This window comes from Tenrec ecaudatus, chromosome 4 (genome assembly GCF_050624435.1).
Source record: "Tenrec ecaudatus isolate mTenEca1 chromosome 4, mTenEca1.hap1, whole genome shotgun sequence".
NCBI lineage: Eukaryota > Metazoa > Chordata > Mammalia > Afrosoricida > Tenrecidae > Tenrec > Tenrec ecaudatus.
In genome coordinates this window covers 138,325,503-138,332,068 of record NC_134533.1, presented here as the reverse complement: position 1 = coordinate 138,332,068, position 6,566 = coordinate 138,325,503, and the positions used below count along the sequence as shown (strand labels likewise).

Sequence of the window (6,566 nt, the reverse complement as noted above, 5' to 3'; positions counted from 1 at the left end):
TATGTATTTACAAAACAACCCTATTACCTTCAAAGTACTCTCCATTACACTTAGTACATGTGTCAAATCTGCTATTCTATTCTTTTTTTTTTTAATTTATTTTTTCTGCTATTCTATTCTTGAAAACATTTTTCAAATTCATCTGTTTGGAGGGCTGACAACACCTCCCTAGTTTTTTTCTTCACCTCCTCAACATCATCAAATCACTGCTATTTCAAGTCCCTCTTCATTCATGGAAACAAAAAGAAGGCACATGGAGCAAGGTCAGGTGAGTCAGGTGCATGGGGCAAGAGAGGTATGCTGTTTTTTGTCAAAAGTGGCGCACTGAGATGGCTGCATGAGCAAGTGCATTGTTGTGGTGGCAAACTAGCCCCCCATCTGCCACAAATCAGGTCTTTTTTTGTTTGTTGCACTGTTATGTCATCTTTTCAGAATCTCTAAATATAAACCTTGATTAACAGTCTGACCTGGTAGAATGAACTCCAAATGCACTATCCCCCTTCACATCAAAAAACATATGAGCATCATCTTGATCTTTGATTCCACTTGATGACCTTTTTTTGAGGGAGGTGATGATGGCGTCTTCCACTGGCTTGATTAATGTTTGGTTTCAGAATTGTAAGAATAACATCAAGTCTCCTCACAAGTAATGACCTTGGGGGAATTTCTGGGTCACTGTGGAGCTGTTCTTTCAAAGCAAGTCATGTTTCCACTCAATGCTCTTTTTCCTGATGAGTCAGAACCCGAGGCACACATTTCACAGTGACCCTTCTCATTCCCAAATCTACTGTTAAAATTTGCTGAACTGAGCCCCAAGGTAGTCCAGATAACTTCCCCAATCTTCAATGGCCCATAATCGGTCTTCAAGCACTAGTGCATCAATTTTGTCCACTTTTCGTCTGTTGGGTAAGTTGATGGACATCCAGCATGAGGCTTGTCATCAATCAACATTTCACCCTTTTAAAGTGAGAGAGACATTTGTATGCTTGAGTTTTCTCATAGCGCTGTCCTTGTAAGCTGTGTTCAGCATCACAACAGTTTCTCCAGCATTTTTCCCAAGCAGGAAAGAAAATTTCACAGTCACACCTGTTCTTTTAAATCAGTCATCACACACACAAAGAAAACAACCATTTGAGCAGAACTGCTTTTATGAAAATATTCACTGCCACCAGAGAACCTTTCCAAGCAAAGCCATTAGGTACACTGACCCAGAGCAAGTTGCTCGCCACTCACCTAGTGGGAAAAATGCATACTATGAGAGATCTGCTGAGCGGAACATTTTTCCACTGGGGGGAGGGGTACCCTTTGTAAGCCTCCAGTGATTTCCCTCTATTCATAACGGAGGGGTGAGAAGAAACCAGTTACTACACAGAGGGCACTGGAGAGATGACTATAGGAGATCAAAATGATAGACTTGACTTGAATGGTTAAAACCTTGTCGGTTGATCCCCCCTTTGTTGCACATTGAGTCTGATATGGTTTTTAACATTTTCTTGACTTTTTTGTATATATTGAGTGAGGTAGTTAGTTTATTGTGCCATCCTGGCCGATAAACACATGTGAGATTAATTGAAGGGCAGAGAGATAAATGGCTCAGCGAGCCTCGCCTTTCTTGTCTCTCCCTCTTTGATCATCAGATCAGTGTACAGGTGCCTTGCTTATTCTGTGGTTCAATTTGCAAGCTACAGTACCTGTGGGACACCTAACCTTTGGACTGTTGCTGTAATTTGAGGTTCCTTCAAGACCTGCTTCGCCACACAATTGGAATTTATGTCTCTTGATCTGGGGACTGACTGACTGTTGGTGACCTGACTGACTGTTGATGACCTGGTTGGCTGTTGGTGACCTGCCTTGCTGTTTGCTGCCTGTGCCGGGATTGCCTGATTCTCTGTACAGAGGACAACCTGGCGGCCCTCAAGACTCGAAGGACTGCCAGTGTCTCACAACTCTCTCACAGGAGTGTGTTGCACTGAGCCATTTGTACTGCTTTACAATTTAACTGTTCATTTCTTGTGTTATATATCTATCTATCTGTGTGTATGTGTGTATATATATTTATTAACAATGTGGTTTTGTCTCTTTAGAGAACCCTGTCTAACACATTGGGGTTTATCTCAGATGGGTTATGTCTTGGGGTCATGCTTGTGGATTTTCTTTTTCTGTTTTTCAGTATATGAAACTCAGAATTTGATGAACCTATTGGGACATCAAATAGAACAAGGGTATCTGTGGGGGTACAGTGGTGGTGGTGGGTGGATAAAAGGGAACTAATGTTGGGGCCTGCCCTGTTACCTACTAAGTGGTAATAGGGCACCACCCTACCCCCCAGAAGAATTCCCTTCAGAGGACAGCCCTGAAACTACAGCTCAAGAAGTGGGACTTGTCTGATCAGAGCACACAGGAGCTAATGAGGAGGGAAGGGATTAAAAAAATAGAGTGAAGCACATCCTGGCTCACCAAGCCCTGAGGACAATGTTTCTGCTCAGAGAAGCAATGAACAGAGAGGACCAGGGGCTGGCCTCACCACAGGACGCAGCGTTCCTCATTGACCCATAGCACCATGGGGACAACACTAGAGACACACAGCAGGAATTGTGCCCTCCCTGAGCCTACTATGCTGAAACCAACCACTGGGGGTGTGCAGCAGAGCAGCGGGGGGTGGGGGGGCGGGGAGCAGAGCAAGGAAGTCCCCAGGGATAGATGTGGGGCCAGGGCATGGCACTGCATAAGACTCAACTGGAAAGCAGTCGTAAAGGACAACAAATAGACCCTGAACTATTTATAGGGGTTTTGTTGTTGTAACTATTGTTTTAATTTCTGTTGTTGCTTCATTGTACTCGGTCTCCTGATGGTGCACATTAATCTCACTGCATGTCTACCTGGAAGGGATAGGCAGGATAAACAAGCTGGAAGAAAGAACAATGGAATGGCAGTTCCGGGGGCAGCAGGGGGTGGGAGTGGGGGATAGGAGAAGGGGAGCAGGGGGAAAGGAAGTGGGTGTTAACAAATCCAGGGACAACAAGTGGTCCAAAATCAGTGGCAACGAGGGTGTAGGAGTTCTGGCAGGGCTAGATCAAGGGCAATGTAACCGTGAGTAATTTCTGAAACCCAAATGAAAGCTGAACATGGTAGTGGGACAAGAGGAAAGAACTAGGAGGCAAAGGGCAGTTATAGAAATCTAAATACAGGCATATACAGATGTAAATATATTTATATACAATGAGGGAGAAATAGATCTATGTACATATATTTATAGATTTAGTATCAAGGAAACAGATGGACAGTGGGCCCCTACTCAAGTACTCCCTCAACACAAGAACACTTCGTTCTAACAATTCGGCAGTCTGAGATGCTTACCTTCCTGGCATGATCACTGAAGACAACTGGTGCACAAGCAAATGTGGTGAAGAAAGCTGATGGTGCCCTGCTATCAAAAGATATAGCATCTGAAGTCTTAAAAGCCGGAAGACAAACAAGCAGCCATCTAGCTGAGAAACAACAAAACCCACATGGAAGAAGCACACCAGCCTGTGAGATCACAAGGCATTGAAGGGATCAGGTATCAGGCATCAAAGACCAAAAAAAAAAATTTTTTAAATCATAGCATTGTGAATGAGGGGGAGTGCGGAGTGGGGAACCCAGGGCCCATCTGTGGGAAATTGGACATCCTCTTGCAGAAGGGCTGTGGGGAGGAATCCAGCAAATCAGGGTGCAGTGTAGCAATGATGAAAAATGTACAATTTTCCTCTGATTCTTTTTTTTTTCTTTTTTTAAATATGGAACGCTTCAAGAATTTGCATGTCATCCTTGCGCAGGGGCCATGCTAATCTTCTCTGTATCGTTCCAATTTTAGTATATGTGCTGCCGAAGCGAGCACTCCTCTGATTCTTTTCAAAAAATATTTTAATCATTTTATTAGGGGCTCATACAACTCTTATCAAAATCTATTCATACATCAATTGTGTAAAGCACATTTGTACATTCATTGCCCTCATCATTCTCAAAACATTTGCTCTCCACTTAAGCCCCTAACATCAGCTCCTCAATTTTTATCCTGCCTCCCTGCTACCCTCTCCCTCATGAACCCCAGATAATTTATAAATTATTATTTTGTCATATTTTGCACTGTCCAACATCTCCCTTCACTCCTTTCTGTTGTCCATCCCCCAGGGAGGAGGTTATATGCAGATCCTCGTAATTGGTTCCCCCTTTCCACCCCACCCTCCCTTCACCCTCCTGGCATCACCACTCTCACCACTGGTCCTAAAGGGATCATCCACCCTGGATCCCTATGTTTCCAGTTCCTATCTGTACCAGTGTGCATCCTCTGGTCTAGCCAAATTTGTAAGGTAGAATTAGGATCATGATAGTGGGTGGAGGGGGGAAGCATTTAGGAGCTAGAGGAAAGTTGTATGTTTCGTCTTTGCTACACTGCACACTGACTGGTTCATCTCATCCCTTCCATAAGGGAATGTACAGTTGCCTGCAGATGGGCTTTGGGTCTCCACTTCGCACTCCCCCTCATTCACAATGATATGATTTTTTGTTCTGATGATGCCTGATACCTGATCCCTTCGACACTTCGTGATCATACAGGCTGGTGTGCTTCTTCCATGTGGGTTTTGTTGCTTCTGAGCTAGATGACCGCTTGTTTACCTTCAAGCCTTCATAACAGCTGTTACAGAAGTGGGAAAATGGAGGGAAATAGCTAGCAAGTGATATGTTATAAAGCAACATTAAAAATAATAATAAGGTCTTTAGCACATGCCACACTGACACAAATATGGACAACCCTTCAACAAAATAATATGTCTCAAAATAATTTTTTATTAGAAAAGATACAGTGTTACATAGTTTATAAGACCAGTAAAATTTTTTTTAAATAATAAATAAAAAAAATTTTAAAAGACAAGTTCTAGATGTTTTCCCAAACTCTAGCTGTATGTAGAGGCTCCAGAGTAACTGTTCTTCACATTTTATGACTTTGAACTGATATAGCACACATAATACGAAAAGAATACTTTTACTATTGTCTTGAGAAATGAAACTGGTTTAAAAATATTTAAATCTAATACTCTAAATTTAATGACTTATTTTAGCCATTGGTATCTCAATATTTGTGTAACATGTTAGCTGCTTTATTGGAGAGCATAGTCAGTCAACAGAAAACAGCCTGTGGAGACCATACCCTAGCAAAAGTTGGAGAGTTTTTGCAGTCACATCCTGTTCGGTGTGGGGAAAAAAAAAAGAGTTGAAGAGTTAGATGTTAGTCAAAAGAATTGGGAAAAAATGCCATTACCAGCCCAACATGTAACCACCAGGACTCCCAGTTTCATGCTAGATGGTGGGAAATTAACACCCCTCCACACAAGAAAAATTAGGCTCCTTCCACTTCAGTGAACTTACTAGATGTTCACTGGTATGAGGCATGTTGAGATACACCTAGTAACAAGAAGAATGCATTATTGTATCTGCCCCACCCCCCAATGAAAAAGGAGGCATAATAAAGCACAATATATCTTTATACTGTTTATAAGAGACAGAGCTTAGGCCCAAAGACAGCAACAGAATGAAAGTAAAATGATAGAGAAGAGTATTCCTTGCTCTCCACACCTTTTGTTTTGTTTTCAATTCCCTCTGCCACTCTCTGACCTTTGAAAGGAGAATTTAGAGCGTTTTCATATAGAGTGCTGAAAGTGAAGGGTTTACTTCATTCCTTTTTCTTATTGGTGTCTGTGTGGGTGCGTCGTGTTTCTTCTTTTCCCCAATTTCCCATACTTTGCTTATTTTTTGTATTGAGTCTTTCTAATTTCCCCATTCTTCCTTTCTGGGTATATTTATCAGCGGTTTCCACAAATAAAGCATTTAGTGATGTACAATTCCACTAACCTAAAAAAGAAGAAAGAAAGAAAGAAAAGAAAAGAAAAAGGAGGCACAATGCCTGGTGGGTCTTTATGGATTTGGGAGACAATACATTGCTCATTTGGGTTTGCTACTGTGACCCATTAAGTGGTTTAAGAGCTGATACTTTTGAACGGGATCTAGAACAAGGCTCTTCAACAGGTTCCGACTGTTGTGCAAACTTCTCTGCCACTGTGGCCATGTGATCCAGCAGAGCCAATGCTGCGTGACGTATCAGTGGCAGACAGAGATGCTGATTGTAGTATTTGACAGTCCCCTGTTAGTGAATCACCATGAAGACTCTTAGAATTCTGGAGCAAAGTCCTCACATCCTATACACATGATTATTCTTCTTTGGACAAACAGCATTAGGCTTGTTTCTAGGCCTACATGTTCAGTAGGCCTAGGACCATTGGCCACCAAGTCACAATGCCACCTACATGAATTCAGTGTTGCCTAACTCGCAGAATCATACAGTTGGACTTAGCAGCACTCCATCGTTAAATGAAAATGACAGATAGAAGATTTGGCTCAAGGAGGACTTGAAGGCATGAGTAAATTGCATGAGGAAGTGGTCCACTCCTGTCACATTGCTTTCCCTCACCCACTTTGCACATATGGCCTATGATCAGTTCACCTAGAAAGGGTAGGAGATGGTTCTGCAC

At 42.3% G+C, this 6,566-nt stretch overlaps 1 non-coding gene across 1 annotated transcript; it reads right to left on the bottom strand.

The window, feature by feature from the left end:
* Window positions 1-3,770: 3,770 nt before the first annotated feature.
* LOC142447457 (U6 spliceosomal RNA) lies at window positions 3,771-3,877 on the bottom strand. Its single transcript, XR_012784157.1, has one exon. It is a non-coding gene; the product is annotated as a U6 spliceosomal RNA (small nuclear RNA).
* Window positions 3,878-6,566: the final 2,689 nt, after the last annotated feature.